The sequence below is a fragment of the Pleurodeles waltl genome, chromosome 7 (assembly GCF_031143425.1).
Source record: "Pleurodeles waltl isolate 20211129_DDA chromosome 7, aPleWal1.hap1.20221129, whole genome shotgun sequence".
Taxonomy (NCBI): Eukaryota; Metazoa; Chordata; class Amphibia; order Caudata; family Salamandridae; genus Pleurodeles; species Pleurodeles waltl.
Genome location: NC_090446.1, coordinates 1,349,226,660 through 1,349,244,963, shown reverse-complemented (window position 1 = coordinate 1,349,244,963; position 18,304 = coordinate 1,349,226,660). Strand labels below are relative to the sequence as shown.

At 41.6% G+C, this 18,304-nt stretch overlaps 1 protein-coding gene across 4 annotated transcripts in view; it reads left to right on the top strand.

Moving 5' to 3' along the window:
• Nucleotides 1–18,304, top strand: part of PPP6R1 (protein phosphatase 6 regulatory subunit 1) — a 745,577-nt gene that overhangs the window by 216,467 nt on the left and 510,806 nt on the right. The gene's annotated exons all lie outside the window — the stretch shown is intronic.

Here is an 18,304-nt window from a genome sequence, read left to right as displayed (position 1 = left end):
ATCATTGCTCCGGACTTTTTTTTTTTTTTTAAACAGCACAAAGACTGCTTTTAAGGTAGGATCCACTTTCCAAGATGTCCTGAAATATAGTTCATCCCAGCCTTAACATTCTTGCTCCGGAGGTCTGGCAGTATGGACACTTGAATCTACCTAATGATTGAATTGCTATTCTGAAAAAGGCACACCTTTCTTCCAAAGGCTCCTCACATGTGTTAAGGTGGAAGAGGTTCTAGTTATGGTGCATCAACAAACAGGGGGACGAGAGAGCATTCTGCGAAAAGTTGGTACTAGCTTATCTTCATTTGAGTACGTTTTTATTAAAGTGCATTTTCCTGCAATCACTGCATACCGCAAGTCTTTCTCTGGTACATATTTTGATGATTAAGAATTTTCTTGATGTACTGAGGAAAGTATTTGCTCTATCCAGTTAGGCATTTTCCTCTCTGGTAATTGAATATAATGCTCCCTAAATTGATGTGACCCCTCTTGGAGCGTGCTGCACATAATAGATTCAAGCTTGCTTTTCTGTGGCAATTGGATCTGCCAGTAGGGAGAGTAAGTTTCACTCTCTGTGTCCCGATGAACCATGCGGGTGTCCATCATAAGTGCCATCACAAATTCAGATTTCTCCCAAAAGTAGTTCCTAAATTTCAAATTAGGCAGGCTGTGTCCTTGTCTTCTCATTTCCTTAATCCAAAGTCTTTGGCAGAGAGATCTTTACATATCTTGAATCAAAAGGGCTTTACCTTAATATTTTGGGAAGCCGAAGGAGATAAGTAAGGTCAAACAGTTCTTTGGCAACTACATTATTGTGTCGGCAGGTCTAGTCTCCTCTAAACAGACAACTTCTCGTATTGCTACCGGTTATGAAAAAGCTAATAGGTCCTTTTTTAGTAAGTCTACGCGCCCATTCCTCAAGTGGACGTCAGCAGCTGCAGCTGTGAAGTCCCTATTCCTGACTTTTGTTAGGCTGCCACTTGGAGATCTGTCCATGCGTTAGATAAATATTGTTGTCTCGACTTTGTCTCCAAGATAGATAATGTAGATGTTCCTAGTCCCATGACGGAAAGTCTTCATTTTATTAAAGACACGGAGGCGAGTATTATGCGTTTCTTTTCTTTCTTTAATAAATAGCAGCAGTCAAGAAATATACTACAATTCCCAGAAGGCAAAAGAACAATAGCCAATGGGAATAAAAAGATAGTCAGAACAGTGTACACCTATCACATGTATACAAGGGTATTATGACGTCACTTGACTGCGAACAGCCCTCTTTTCTTGCTAGAGAGTCAATTAGAGTTAAACAATGGAACAATAGAAAACAGAATGAGAATTGTCATAATGAAAGACAGAACATCAGAACAAAAGTTCAAAATCCAAGGTAACCAAGACGGATCCTGGTAATTAACTCCAGTGGGAAATCCAGCTTTGAACGGTGTCATGGAAGCTTGGAGAGTAGAAAACCAAGCTGAAGAAGGTGTCTTAAGTGGAAGGTTGAGTGATGGCCAGCAATGCTAAAAGAAGGGAGGGAAATTAAAGAACAAAGTTAATGAAAGTGGAGGGATAATACTCGCCTTCGTGTCTTTAATAAAATTAAGGCTTTCCGTCATGGGACTAGGAAAATCTACATTTTATGACAAGACCAGAGGCTCCTATTATGCGAGTTTAAAGCATATTAATTGCATTCAGAAACACATTATCAATAGGTTTACAGTAAAAAAAACTTTAATTACATTGTCATTAGACCAGTCTGCAGATTTAAGAATATCTTCTAAACGGGAGCCTGCCCAGAACGCTTTAGAATCCATTGCCCCTCTGGAAGAGTGAGCTCCAAACATAGAAGTATCTATGCCTGCCAGAGCCATCAACCATTTAACCCACCGAGCTAGGGTAGCAGCTGAAACAGGAGAGTGGGGTTTCCTAAATGAAATAAGTAATTGGGAATGAGAAGAGGATCTTAAATCTGCAGTCTTTTATTCATGCGCTTTCAGACATTGTCCAACACATAGTTTCGGGTGATCAGGAAAATATGGATAAAAGACTGTGGATAAATTTGTTTTGGTTCGACGAACCGCAGTAAACAAAACCCCTGTAGGTGTAAATTGCCTGTTAGAAATATCCAGAGCTTTAACATCTGAGAGACGTTTTATAGAAACAAGGCACAATAACATGGTCAACTTTGCAGATAACATTTTTAGCGAAAGCATGAGATTATCAGGCCATGACAGAATACATTTCAAAACAATGTTAACATCCCATAATTGACTATAGTTAGGCAAAGGAGGATTGGAAAACTTTACTCCCTTTAGTAAGCGGCAAATCAGAGGGTGTTCAACAGGTTTTCCATTAACTAGGGCATGATTGGCAGAGATAGCTGATCTATAAAGGTTGATAGTACGGAAAGCTTTGCCTTTGCTGGCTTCAGCCGCTAAAAAGTTGATAATAAAAATCAAATCTGCTGAAAAGGGATCAATGTGTTTTCCCAGACACCAGCTGTGCCAAATAGACCAGGCTGATGTGTAAGCCTTTTTTGTGCCTGGGGCCCAGGACTGTGAGATGTATTGGGAAGCTTCTGTCGAAATGCTCGGGAAAGTTTGAGATTGCCCGAGATTTTGCATGCAGAGAGAGTCAATAAGTTGTCCAGGATGAGAGGATGGGATCGGCCTAGAGGGTCGAGCAGTAGATCCGGGAAGGAAGGAATCAAAATCGGGAAATCTATTGATAGTTCTAGAAGAGCTGGGAACCAAGTTTGTGATTGCCAAAAGGGAGTTATGAGAATTAAAGAGGCTTGTTGACGCCTGATATGGGCCAGCACCCTGCTGATCATGAGAAAAGGGGGGAAGGCGTAATTGAGGGAAAGGGACCAGTCCTGTAAAAAGGCATCTGATGCCAAGGCCAATGGATCTGGACGCCAGCTGTAGAATTGGGGAAGCTGAGAATTGAGGCGAGACGCAAAAAGATCGATTTGTAGGGGACCCCATTTGTTCTGAATAATCTGGAATATTGAAGTGTGTAGTTTCCAATCGCTTGAATCTCAAAGATGACGAGAATGCCAATCTACCCCTGAATTTTGAGAACCCGGAAGGTACTCTGCATGAACCGAAATGTGGTTTAAAAGGCAAAATTCCCTACCCCCTTGGCAAGTTCCGCCAGAGGTTTGGAACTTGTGCCCCCAAGGTGATTGATATAACGAACAGCAGAGATGTTGTCCATTCTCAGGAGAATGGCACAGCAAACTCTGTTTTTTGCAAGGCTTCTGATTGCAAAGGAACCGGAAAGCATCTCTAAACAATTGATATGCATTTTGGACTCCTCTGACGACCATGTGCCTCCAGTCGAGATTGGTCCACATCGGGCCCCCCAGCCGGATTGGCTTGCATCTGATTCTAATACTAGATCTGGGGCTGATGCAAAGATAGTCCTTCCGTTCCAAGCCTCTAAATGGTCTATCCACCATTGAAGTTCTGTACGAGAATAGACGTCTAATGGAATGATATCTGCGTATGAGACCTTTCGTTAAAGTGAAGGAATTTTTAACCTTTGAAGGGCTCTGTAGTGGAGAGGGCCTGGGAAAATGGCTTGGATTGAAGAGGAGAGGAGACTCTCAATTCGCGCTAATGTTCTGAGAGAGATCTGAGAACTGCGTAGGACTTGTAGAATTTCTGACTTTATGGTCTTGATCTTTGCAGAGGGAAGCATAAGAGTGGCAGAAATGGAAGTTATTTGGAAACCTAAGAATTCTATAATTTGAGAAGGGGTTAGGATGGATTTATGATAAAACCTAGTTCTGATAGGAGGGAGCACATGAGGGATAGGTGAGACAAAAGGGATTGTGGAGACTGACTCATTATTAGGATATCGTCGAGGTAGATGATGAGTCTGACACCTTGAGCTCTGAGAAAAGCTACCACTGGTTGCATGAGTTTGGTGAAACACCATGGCACCGATGAGAGACCTAGGGGTGGAGAGGTAAAATGAAAATACTGGTTTGAACCCTGAAATTGGATTAACTTCCTGAAATGAGGGTGGATTGGAACTACTAGATACGCATCTTGAAGATCCAATCACACCATCCAATCCTGTTGAAGTAGAGTATCTCTGAGATGGAGGATGGTTTCCATTTTGAAATGATGAGACTACAAAGTGGTTGAAACTCTTGAGGTTTATCACGGGGCGCATTTTTTTGTTTTTCTTTTGAACCAAGAAAATTGAGCTGGTAAAACCTGTAGGATCGGGAAGGGTAGGAGCGATGGCTTGTTTTTTGCAATAGGGATTGCACCTCCGAGGTAATGAGAGATGACATGTCTGAGGAAAAACATGGAGGGGGGTAACTGAGTCTGAATAGGGATTGCATAAAGTTCTAGGGAGTAACCTTGAATAGTGTGGAGAATCCAAGGGTCTTCTGTGATTTCCGATCATTTTGGTTGGAAAATACTGAGACGCCCTCCTACAGGTATAGAAGAAAGTATAAGACTTACTTGGTTGGAGGATCTCGAGTTTCTGAAGCTCCTCTGCTACTCACTTCTCTGTTGCGCCAATTTTTGGAATTTTTTGGGGGGATTTTTATTGGGAGAAAGTCGTGGACTGCATTCCCCCGCAGCCTGGGCCAACATAGACCTAGAAATCATGTCAGAAGAGTAAAGTTCTAGGTTCTTTGAAATTTTCTGCATGGAAGAGGATACTGCCTGTTGGACAGAGGATTTTATGAAAGCAGGCAGTTCATGCCTGATATCCTCAACATCATGTGAAGGGGAGTTGTCTGAATCCATGATGTGAATGAAAAAAGAACTGGACAATGAGGGGTTAATAGGAGGGAAAGAGGAGCCACTGTGGGCCTGTGGCGTTGCTAAACCTGCAAAGCAGCTGTGAGGAAACGAAGGAGAAGCAAGGGCTGTAGAGCCACAGTAAAAAGGAGGCGGTAAGGAAGTGCAAAACCTTGAATAATAAGTGTAGCGCAAGCAGCAAGTGCAGGAACTGCCATCCGACATCAGGAGAGAGAAAACGTGTAATGCGCCGGAGTTTCCTCAAGCGCAGCAATACCAACTGCCGCGTGAGGAAACACAATAGTTGAAAACAAAGCGCGCGGGCTGCCGCGCGCCAAAGCGAATGCTAGACAATTTGAACGGAGCGCGCGGGCCGGCGAGCGCTGAGGGAATGCAGCAACCTGCCGTATGGGAAGCGAAAGGGGAAATGAGCCAGAAAACAGCGCGTTAGTACAGCGCGATCGGCAAATATATAATTATTAATAGAAACTAAGTAAAACTACAAGACTATAAAATGTATGCAGACAAAGGGTACTTAACTTGACTGCGAGCAGCAAGAAAAGAGGGCTGTTCGCAGTCAAGTGACGTCATAATACCCTTGTATACATGTGATTGGTGTACACTGTTCTGACTACGTTTTTATTCCCATTGGCTATTGTTCTTTTGCCTTCTGGGAATTGTAGTATATTTCTTGACTGCTGCTATTTATTAAAGTAAGAAAAGAAACGCATAATAGGAGCCCTCCAGTGCACCAGGCTTCTCTTTTTTTCATATGTTTGCCCAAGTGTTCTGTGACCCTGATTGTGCTTTTATTGTTGAATTACGTTGGTATTCTATTCTATCTTTATGAATATCATGGAGAATCCCATGGTCAAGAAGGAACATGTATTCCTTATTTCTGCACCATTGTTATTCTTGCTGAATTCATAAAACCCATGCTGCTGCCTCACTTCTAGGTTCACAGATTTTTTAACTGCTTTCTGCAAATATATTTGGTTTATATTTTTCTCCAAATGAGGAACTGCCTTGTGGACACCCTGCTGGGCATGATAGGATAGTGCAGACAATCAAATATATATTTGACACATTTCTGTGGCATTAAAGAATAAAACACAAAATCAAACAAAAATGAAACACTATCACATTATAAAAATACAGTTGTTTACAGAGTCGGGAAATTATAATATTGTACATTTCCTTTTTTTTATTTTTTTTAAAATTTTTATTATATATATATATATATATGCCAGAGAAGAGGCCTCCGAGCAGCATTTCGGGGAGGTATGTAACTGTTGTAAAAATAACAAAGATGGTCTGTGTGATATCTACTTGTTGCTGCCTGGTTCCTAGTTCAAGGTATGTCATGTAGAACAAACAATGTGGGAATTCAGTTTGAATGATAGTGATCAGTTGCCGCTAGATCCTTGTTGGATGAGGTGTTACAATAAAGTGCCTTATGATTACCCACAAAGATGTGTATATAGAATTACACTATATAGTGTTACACTGGAGACTAGCTCAGGAGTAAAGAGAGAAGCACCTCAACAGCAAGAGGAATGGAGTGGACTTGAGGTTGGAGCACTTTGTCTGGAAATCAGCAGTGCGAGTTGTGCCAGATGAAAGGTTAATGCAACAGAAGTTATAGCTGTACTGCTTAGGCAATCAGGAAATGTACCCTGGGGTAGAGGTGGCTTTCTGGTGGAAGCTGATGAAATTTAATGTGCTGTGAATTGATGTTTTGGTGTGCATCATTAAGGCATTGTGCTTTGTTGAGGCTGAGAGACATATGGTCGAAGTGCTGTGGAAAGAGACCCACAACAATGTGCGTTTTGCCATTTTAAAGGATTGGCAATTACTGTGTGAGGCCCAGTCTATTTCCTGAAGAAAGAAATGCACAACAAAGTTTGTGTCGACATTTTAGAGGTTTGATCAAGAACTGTGTAAAACCTGGTTGAATCCCTCAAGAAAGGCACACACATCCTTAGAAGTGTGTCCATTTTGAAGGTGTGGGTACTACTGTATGCTTTTGGAAAACCAGTAGTATTTAACACAGGTGCATTTTACTGTACTGTAAGTTTCAAGGACCAATTTTTTTAAAGTCTGGAGTAGTTCCTGAAAAATATAATTAAATGCGTGTTAGTGCGATAATCGAATAACAGCCATTTCAGAAGGATGGTTGTCGTGGCAGCCATCTTAACAGGTCTAATTTGAAAATGTAAAATACCTTAAATTAATAAACATTAATAGAAAGAAGCAGCATTTGATCTTGGGACTAGATCTTTTACAAATGTTAAAACACCCTGCTGGCTTGGTAGGCATCAATTTGGAAGTACAGTATTTGTGTCTTTTACGGTGATAGTCCAAAATAATCACCACATTGTGCATAAGACTTTGCTTGTGGAAAACCGTATTTCCACTGCAGTGATGGGCAAATCTTAGAGTATTTTGTGCCATGTATTCTAGTGACATTTTGTCTGAATTAGTGACGCACCATAGAACATATTGAGTCTGCAATGCAAAAGATCAGTGTCTAAGCTACGGTGATGGGCACACCTTAGGGTATTTTCTGGTGTGGACTAGAAATATATTAATATATGCATTTTTGGTTTTGTTAATTGTAGGAATAATATCTACATATATCTATATATATTTAAATCAGAATGCAAAACGTAACGCCACAGCTTTTTTTTTTTTTTTCCTTTTTTTTTTTAAGCAGTAATGGAGAAACAGTGATAAAATGGAGTAAGTAGAAGAAAATATTTGGGCATTGTGCCAGAGTGTGTGGGACCAATTTAAGAGCAAATATTATATACTAATGCCCCATCTAGGAGGGTAGGGCCGGGAAGTTCATGAAAACTTACCAGAATTGAGTATGGAAGAACAGAGGGCTAAATTAATTTCAAACGTGCATTGTGAAACTGGATCAGCATTATCTACCCAGAGTAAGTACTATTATGGAATGCCATCAATTTAGGCTTCAAGAGTGAGGAATCCGTTAAATTATAATATGGAAATTAACAGCCAATTATGTATTTGGGGAACGGATCAGATATCAATTTGTTTTAAGATGCAGGGATGACAAAATTAGGGAAGAATTTTGACTTAAGGATAAGCCACTGATGGAAGAAGTGATTTTGATAGCAAAAAGAGTGGAACATGTGTTAAAATGTGTATCAGAATTGAGAGGAGGAAAAATATGTTCAATTCAAGCATTGAGAAAAGGGATGAAACTGGTCTATCGTATTAAGAACAAAAAGGCAGTAACAAACTACAAAGGAGGATCGCAGCAACTTTACTGGAGAATGATTTCGCTGTGGGAGGAGGGGGTCACAGAGCGAATGCTAAATTCTGTCCTGCATGTTTTAGTTGTGGTAAGAAAGGTAATTTTTACAAGTGCTGTAGGAACCACAGGAAAGAACAGACCAAAGCGATAAAAGATTTGTCAAGAAAGACCTTCGAATTGAAGGATCTCAACAGGAGCATCATAGTGGTTTAGAGAAAGGTAATTTCATGGAACTAAAAATGAAATATAATTCCTGCTCACATCGAACTATAATATCAAAGGATGCTTGTTGGTTCCAGGATAAAATAAGTTTAATGTTATGGATGTTAAACCGGGTGGTTATGGTGGATAAACCAATAAGCATTTTAGGAATACTTCAGTGCGTACGTTGAGCTGGGAATAAGCTACATGGTTGGCAAAGTGTGTGTTTTGTTTGTGTGTGTGTGTAAGAAAGGGGGTGATCTGTTTGGTTGGCTAAATCTACGGTCAGTTGGAGTTGCTTTAAATCCAAATTCAATATTTTGCTTTTTGGACTGCAGCTTCTGTTTCAGAGTTATGACTTCAATACTCAAAGGTTACTGATATTTGGCAGTACTCTTGCAGAGCATGTTTACAGAGTGAAGGTAGTTTTGAAGAAATTTTTAGATGCAAGTTTGACACTAAAAAAAGAAAAATGTAAGTTTGCTATGCAAGTAGTAAACTATTTGGGACACAATATTTCTTTAGTGCCACACCTCTTCCTGAAATTATCAGTAGACACCATTTGGAAGTTACCTCCTTGTGTACAAAGGAAGAGGTAATATTGTTTCTTGGCATGGTGGAATATTATGAAAAATGTATTCAGAATTTAGTAGATAAATGTGATCAACTGAGACTATTAAACAAAATAAGGAAGTTATATGGTCTCAGAGTGCCAGTATAAGTTTGAAAGATTAAATGACAATTACAAAATGCACCCAGTTTACAGGCATTTATACCTGGTGATGAGACCATTCAGGTTACTGGTGGCGGATGCAAAGGTATAGCACTGTTATTTAAGCAAACTAGAAATGGCGAAGAACCACTGATTGCATGTGCTTTTAGAAGTTTGTAAGGGGATGAATAGAAATATCTAGTAGTGGAGAGGCATTAGCAATATTTTGGGCGTTGACCAAATTTCAAATTTTTATTTGGGGAACAACTATTAAGATTTGTACAGACCACAAACTGTAAAGGAAAGATTTCACAAGAGAGGCCTGGACTTCATATCATCAAGAATCATGAGGTGGGTTGTGGCCTTGCATGGTTTTTATTTTGTTGTGGAGCATGTACCAGGGTTTACAAATCTGGCAGCGGATTGTTTATCTAGATTTGTGACAAGTATGGGAAAAATAGATTATTTTGATGAAATTGAAGAAAAATGTTTGATGTATGTGAGATCACAACAGGATGTCTTACAGAAGAAGAGTGGAAAAAGGAAATGGGAAAGGATAATGAGTTAATGGAAATTCTACAAAAAATACAGTTTGGCCATGTGCATGGAAGATCTTTGTCTAAGCCATGGATAGTTGTGTTTTATGAGCTAGCAGTGGACAGGGCTATGTTATTAATAGGAACCAAATTTGTGCGGCCTGTTTCATTGAGAAATACATTAATTGATACAGCTCATCAAGGGCAAATGTGGATTGTCAAAACAAAGGAAAGATTAAAAGCAGATGTTTGGAGACCAGGCATGGATTTGGGTATTGGGCGACTAGTTAGAGGGAGTGTACAATGTATGAACAGTGATAAAGTGTTGCTACCACGTTCTGTGTCTATGGTCTGCCGAAGGTTACCTGTTGTTCCTGGCAAGAGGTTGCTATTGACATTGTTGGACCATTATAAGGTGAACATAATACCCTATGGGTGTTGATGGATTTGTACTCCAGATGAGTAGAGGTTTCTTGTGTAAGGGATGTAACAAAGTGCTATGAATTTTTCTACAGGAGGTTTTTAAAAGAGTTTCTCCCAAATCTTTACTTTCTGATAATGGCCCAAAATTCTGTTCCGGAAGCATGGAAGAGTTTTGAGAGTCATGTGTTCTGTTTATCATCCTGAGACTAATGGAACAATAGAAGGATTTAATAGGGTCATAAAGGAGAATATACAACTATCCAAACTAAATTCTTTAAATTGAACAAAAGAGTTACAAAAATGTATTACTGCACACCATATGACAAGTCATTGTAGCACTAGGAAATCTGTTTGAGTTGTTAAAGGGAAGATCACATAATACAGTTTTATGTCCAAGTTGGATGGTTTGGAAAAAGGTATCAAGTTTAATGGAATAGTTGTATGAAGAGAATTAAAAGCAAAATATGATGAAAGAAAAAGAGCAAAACAGAGTAGAATAAATGTGGGAGATTGGGTCAGAATAAAGGCCCCAGTTGGTTGCATGGCTTGGCCAAAATATACTAAACCTATTCTAGTGACAAGATATTCTACAAATGCGGTTACAGTGGAACAATATGGAATAATAGTCATGTAGTAGTGCTAAATTCTAGAATGGATGAAAGTGTGAATCTGGTGAAAGGTCATAGTCTTTGAGAGGGTGAAGGAGAGGTATGCAGAGATCTTCTCATTGAGAATCAGCTGAAAGATTCCAGAGTAAGAGTACGGAAATGTACCAGTGGTCATATTTAAAAGTAAATGTGAAAAATGACACCCCATTCTTGTGTGATGGAAAAAGGTGTATGTATATCTTTGTTAGATGTAGTCTCCTTCATGTATATTGTTTGATTTATTTCGTCTCAATATGTAATATATTCTTTAGATAAGATTTTGTTGTTTAAATTGTAGGGATCACTTATTGAAGGAAGTAGAACTGTGATTTCTACGTATTGCTGCCTGGTGTGTGATGTTGTATAGAACATAGAATGTAGGAATGGAGTACAGTTTGAACTATAGTGGTCAGTTGCCACTAGATCCTTGTTGGATGAGGTGTTACTAGAAGGTATCTTATGATTACCAACAAAGATGTGTATATAGAATTGTATATACATATTACAATCTATATTGATGAAATTTACACTCTTATACAAATTAGCAGAATTAGCTTCTTTCTAGGAAGTCTACAAAAGGAGCAAAGGAGCAGAATATGTAGGATGGTCTAAACAGACTTCCCATCGCAGAGGCATATATCCATAATTTCGATAAAGTACAACTATTAGCAGGAAACCCCACCAGGAGAGGTAATCCATTGAGACGAAACCTGGTGAGGACAAAACATTGTTGTCTATTAAAAATCAAAGAGAAATACTGTTGGAGCCCCTCGTGGACCTGCACCAGATTGTACGCATGCACAGTGGGTTTAAGATTATCTGGTGAATCTGTTTAATGCGGCCTTCTCATAAAACACTTGTTTTAAAGTGCAGTGGTGGCATGTGGCCTGAATCGACGAGGAGAGCAAACCCACCACTCTGGCAAGTTGCCGTAGTGAAATCCTGTCGCGTCTCAATACTTTCCTTACGCCTTCTTGATTTTGGAGATCTTTTGAGTCTCGAGACTGAGAGATGCACCTGTGAGTCTATGAAGAACTCCAGAAAAACTGTTGACTACGAAGGAAGCAGATCCGATTTCTGTCAGTTGATCACAAACCCCAAGTCCTGAAGGAGAGCAATAGGCATGTTCGCATTGAATATAAGTTGCGACCTGGATTGATCCATCAAGAGGAGATCGTCCAGGTAGATAATGAGGCGGATCCCCCTGGAACGGAGGAATTCCACCACTGGCTTGAGAAGCTAGGTAAAGCACCAAGGAGCCGACGACAGTCCGAACGGGAGAGAGGTGAATTCAAACACCTGACCTTTCCACAGAAACTGCAGGAACCTGCGATGAGGGGAAAAGATTGGCACAGTGAGATAAGTGTCCTAGAGGTCCAGACGGACCATCCAGTCTCCCCGCAGGAGAATATCCTGGAGCAAGTGTATACCCTCCATTTTGAAATGCCGGTAGATCACCCAGTCGTTGAATGAACGAAGGTTGATCACCGGGCGAAACCCATTTTCCTTCTTCTCCACCAGGAAAAGATTGCTTACAAAGCCTCTTGGGTGGAGAGCTGAGGTACATATGGTGCCTTTGCGCAGGAGCTCCTGAACCTCTGAATCTATAAGAGCGGAATCTGCTGCTGAGAAAACTAAAGGCGTGGGAAGTTGCTCTTGAATCGGAGTTCCTCAAAACTCAATGTGAAAACCAGACACCGTCTGTAACACCCATGCATCAGAGGTTGAGTTCCCGAATTCGTTTGAAAAGGCGTAACCTCCCGCCCAGATTTTGAGGGGAAGAAGGGATAATCCTTACCCGAAGTTCCTCCTGGGGTATTGGCTGCTCCCCGGGCGATCCTATTCCCTCTGCCTTTTCCTTTGCCCCTGTTGGGGAAGAAGGTTCCCTGGCGGCCGTCTCACCATCCATTGTGCCTGTAGGAACCAGGCCCTGCTGGTACTGGCGGCCGGAAGAGCGACCCTTACTTCGTCCGGCCCCTCCAAAAACTTTGCAGGGAAAAATCTTCTTGATTGAAGATTATGCTTTATCGAGGGCAGAGAAGATGTCAACAAACTTCCCTAGCTCCTTGACAAAGGGTCGCCAAATGAGTTGCCCTGTGCGACCGCCCCTTCCTCTGAGGACGATAATTCCCCTAATCTGGGATCTATTTTGATGAGCAGGGAGCAGCGTCTCTCAACTGAAATAGCGCAATTGGCATTGCCTAGGAGACACAGTGCCCTCTGGGCTCATCCCGCTACGACGTCCTTCGGAAGGGGTGTATTTGACTGCTTGGCACTTTTAGCCAATTGTATAATTTGTGTCAAGGGTCCCAGGATGCCCAAGAGCTTGTCGTGACACACCCTCCAGGACCGATCAATACCCATCTTAGGGTCCTTCACGTACTCAGCAAAGAAAGTACACATCTTGGGGTCGATGTCAGGGGTAGCCGCTACCTTGTCCGGCAAGGTAGGGCACGGACATTCGGCCGTCAGACGGGCCCGAACCTCTTTGTCCAGAGGTTGGCGACTTTTGCTTGCCACATAGTCAGCCACTTTCTGGTCTAGGCGCCACTCTGAAGAGCGAGGATGATATATACCCTCAGGCTCGAACATGTCAGAGTCTGAGTCCCCCAGATCTTGTGGGTCCAGTAGGGAGGCCCCAGGGCGCCAAGGGAAGCCAGATTCTACTTCCTGGACCGAGGAGTCCCCCTCTGAGCCTCCTGCTATGACCTTAGGGACCCACATTGAGGTCCAATTGGTGGTGAAGCTTCTCACCCATTATGCCAGGTATGGAGCCCTCCCGGAAGGGTAGGCGCTTCTGAGCGTGCACTCTTACTGGGGACATCGGCGGGAAGCTCGATGTCCTCAAGGTGCCTCACGTTGCGCTTGTGCGATTTCCTGGGTGCTGTACCAGACCCAACACCTGTCACCCCGAACATGCCTGGCCCTTTGGAGACTTGCTCCGCAAGTTGTGCCACGCCCTCCTTAATAGGGGCAAGCGCCTGGGCGATATCCTGCGTAAGCAACACCTCCACCCCAGGGGATACGACCCGATGAGAAGGGCCATCACCAGGGGACATGAGGGAAAAAGAATCATGCTCTTTAGCAGGCTGCATCACGAGACTCAGAGGTAATGACAGATGAATACACCCCAAGATAAAACACAAAGGGCAGGCACCCTCCCACCCCCCACCCCACACACACTTCTGTCGTCAAACAGAGCCAACTGCGGGCAAAAACAAAGAAAAAAGATGCGCTTACCTTAATTCATCGAAATGGCTCTAGAGCACTCTTCCTGCTGTGGGGTTACTGCAGACCGCAAACGCGGTGTAAGTGGGGGGGGGTTCAAGGGGTTAAGTAGAGCCTAGGCTCTTGCAGGGACAACTGGCGCGTACAAAATCCGAGCGCAAAGTGGCTTGAGCGCTATGAAAAGCGCTCTATTTCCAAGATGCGCGCCCTCTAGTGGGCCCGACGCATCACCGCGTGCCGGGCTAAAAAGCCTTCTGTGCTAATGCAACGCGACGTAGCAACAGCGGTTGCTACAACAAACTCAAATGTAAAGCGAAAGTGCACAAGACACAATCTCAGTCAAAATACACAATTTGTACGCATGAAAAACGCTCAGAGGCAGAAGGGCACACATCTGTCACTGGAGCACTGAAGAAAGAGGGAGAGTGACGTGGTCGAGGGCATTTATACAGTTGTCAACATCGGAATCTCATTGGACGATGGGTGCTATGGAAGCAGACTCATGGGAACTTGTGGTTTTGATGTGTTTTTTGTTGAAGTTTGAACTTGCTATGTAATAGAGTGAAGAAAGAACTGCATAAGCCTCGCCTCCGGTCCTGACATAGAATGGAGACGTAAGCAGTCCTTTATGAGAAGTTTAAGGACAGTCTGTTTCCTTGTCCATATAGAATACCACAGTAGTGGGGGAGAGTTTAAATCTGCCCTATGTAGTGAATATCTAATTCTGCATGACAGATTGTATTTGCACAACTATGAGGGACCCCCCCCCCCAATAGATTTTTTAAAAAAAAAGGTTTTCTACTTCTTGGATCAATTCTACGCCTATCATGCCCAAAATGGAAGCCCCATAAGATGCAATGGCCACACATTTACTTAAATGAATCAAAAAACTCTTTCACTGGTATCAAGCCCAACTTTTTACAAAAGGCGTGCAGTCTAATGATAGATTTTTTTAAAAGGGCTTTCTTGTTATATAGCATTGATTTCCATTTATATTTGTCATCCAACAGGATACACAAATAAGAAGGGTGGCGGACACCAAAACCTTAGCGTTATTAATAAAATGAGCACATTTTTTGGGCCAGTCTTGGCCAACAAATCATGCTAAACGTCTTTCCCTCATGAACTTTCAGGTCGAGATCTTCATAAAAACGATAAAATCATTGATTGAACTTTGGAGCCCTTTCCCTGTTCTGGCCACTAAGACTGCATTGTTAGCATATGAAAGAATAGGGAGATGGTGAGTCCCAATTTAGGATGTTTCCTTTACTATCAAGTTTTAATAATTTTCAACTCTATTAATATACAGGAAGAATAAAGACTGGGCAAGTACACACCTTTGTCTTACTCCCTATCTGATTCTAAAAGTTTATGTGCATTCACCATCTTTACCATAGTGGACACAGTCAGCGGCATCTTTGTATAGTTGTATAATAAATGTGATTACACCTTGCGCCACACCTTACTCGGTCATAATGTTCCATAATGTGGAGTGTGAAATGCAGTCAATAGCTTCTGTAAGGTCCATGAAGGACATGTGTGTAATTCCTTACTTAGCTGCTGTATATTTGCCTTTGACTACGCTCCAGTTTAGGCATTGATCAACAGTGCCCATGCTTTTATTGAAAACGTATAGGGTGTTGGTTAAGATGTAATTCTCAGCCACCCAGTCCTCACGCCTATGTAGTAATATATGGCCCATCACTTTTACAGTGGAATCTAATAAAGATACGGGCCTTTAATTCTTGGGCTGGGCTTTATCCCCTTTTTTTTTTGTTTTTTTAGATTGAGCAGAGTAGCGCACAAGTGCTGCATTTCGACCTCTTGTAATCTGTTCTGTGGGCTTTAGCCACGCCCATCTCACACCCATCACTTTTGTTTGTTTATGAGCCTGCCTTTTAAAAATCCCCAGATGTCAATTGGTAAATGCTTTACGTTTGTCCTGCCTTTAGGCTATTTTGTTTCCGCCTTAGAGACTGACCTTGTTACATGAAATATTGTACCATTGGTTATAAACTTCACAGTGGGCGAACTACTTTTTTTTTCCCTTTTGTTGCGATCTATGACGGCCATTGCCTGTTGATCCCTGCTCGTTTGGTTTAGGGCCTGGGTGTTACGGAAATGCCATGGCAGCCATGCAGCCTTCACGCACAGGGCTGCCATTATCTGCTGGCCTGGACATGGTGACCAGGCCAAGGGGGCTGGACTGTGGCACAGCCGCTCGCTTAATGTGTAACAACTTCAGACATACGTGTCAGACGCAGATTAGAAGCTGGGGAACTGTGGCAAATGTGACTGTTTTTTACACTTTTATTTTCTAGTGTTTTGCCTCCTTTCCATAAAGCCGCCCCAGACGAGCAGCCGCGATGGGAGGGGTGTCTCAACCCTATCCCAGACCATCTACTCTAGTGGGTTCTTAATTTGAAGACTCACCTGCTTGTTAATGTCTCTCTTTGTTCTTTTCCACACTCACACTCTCCCTGTCTTTCTTCTTTTCACTCTTTTCTCAACGTTTCTTGCCTCTATCCACTTTTTCTCTCTGCCATCTCTCTTCTCATTTGATCTTTTCTTTCTCTCTCTTCCCGCACCCAACTCTGACTCCCATCTCCCTTCCTGCCTTCCTGGTCCTTAATATCTCACTCACTTTTTCATGGGCTGAATGTCTTTACTTTTTTTGTCTCCCCGGAACCCTGTGTTCTGCCACTGTTTCACTCGCTCTCAGTTCCTCTTCCCACCTGTTTGTCCTTTCTCAAACTCTTTGTCTGAGTCTATTGAACTTTCTTAGCACACAACCATAGGCCAGAATTGTAAAAATTACAGCTAGCGGAAAAAGAGCATTTATTCGTTGCTTGCAGCTTTTCTGCTTAGATGTAACAGTTTTCCAAAATAAACATAAATTCAGTTGGCTGCACAGTTTTAAGGGAAAGCTTGTTTATTTCTCAGACAACTTTTCAAAGGATGTTTCTCAGCTACACTGTATTTTGGATGGGACGAGGACAAAACTCTCGTACCAGGGGAGTCCGGCGTCCTCGCCATCTGCTTGTCCCAGTAGAAAGTGTATTGGCTTCCTAAGGCTTACTTCGGTTCTTCCCCCTGAGCTGGGCAGATCTGGCTAGCAATGTTAGCATGATCTAGCATGTTTGCTGTATCCAGAGCCTCTAAAATGATGTGGCCATGGAGGACAAAATCAGGCAGCAGGGTTCATTCTGATGGTCCCAATAGGAAAATGAACATGTCGGAGCGTTGCTTAGAGGGGCTTTCTTATAAGAAGGCTACAATCTCAGCAGTGGCAGAGAGCGCCACCTGCCAAGTGGTACTGAAATTAAGACTATTGGGTCAATTTAGGTGATTATACACTTTCCCTCTGAATCAACTAATTAAGGGTTGAAGCAAATGTCAGCATAACAAGCAGGCGAAATATAATAAAAATATTCAGACGTCTCGTATTTTAAATTAACTTTTCAGTCTGTAGCTTTAACATTATGAATACAAATACATCAAGCAGGTATACATTATATTGTCCTTACCTCTCTTGGTGCTTCCTGCGCTCCTTGCAGTAGAAGCACGGTAGAGACTGAAAGCCCCTCTGGTCACTTACCCAGCTACATCAAGTGGACAGGCCAGAAGCCCAAAAGTGATCAAAATTCAATGAAAAAAACCCTGTCAGGAAACATCTAAACATGTTAAACCTTTCAGCTCTGGGGCTAGGTTTTCAGTGTAACGAGGACCGCACACATATAAAGTAAGTTGTTTATTCAGCATTAATTTTTCGTGTAAAAGATTACATAATTTTGATCGTAAAATACTAAATATTTTCAATTTTTAGACCGGACTCAAATATATTTTTCTTTTAAATAATGTAAACCAGTTGGTTAATGTGTATTTTTATCAGCACACATTCATTATTTTGACTTAATATAGTTTGAACCTTTGATTTTTATTCCACGTTCTTGCTGTAATTAATCATTGTACAGTGCCAAAAGCTCTAACTCAAGAAAATGAGAGACCCGTTGCATTGGAAATACCTGTTATAGATGAGTATATTTACTAAGCGAATCCAGGTCTCAGGATGGTCAACCTTAGCTATTGTGTTAAACACGTTGGTTAGGGTGTATTCCAATATTTTTAAAGGAGCAAGGTTCGATTCCTAATGTGTACATGCTTTGCATTGGGCACCATTTCCTGTTTTCTTTATTTGTTATAAATACGCTTTCTGTCAGGTATGCTATTTTGTCCTGTTCCTGGGTTATGAAGACAATCACAGTAAATGTTGACATGTTTTCTGTTTGTTTGCCTTTATTAGAAAACATGTATAAACAGTTTGTAAAAGTTGTGTTCTGAGCTTTTGCACAAATGCAGAGATATTTTTCCTTTTATAAATTGAGAATACTCATTGTGAAGACGTAAGTATCCTTTAGTTCTTGGGCAGTATTACATGTAGAAGTCTGTATGTCTTAAAAAGCACAACACAAAGATTATCTGTGATGCTTAAATATAGTAACTTCTTATTA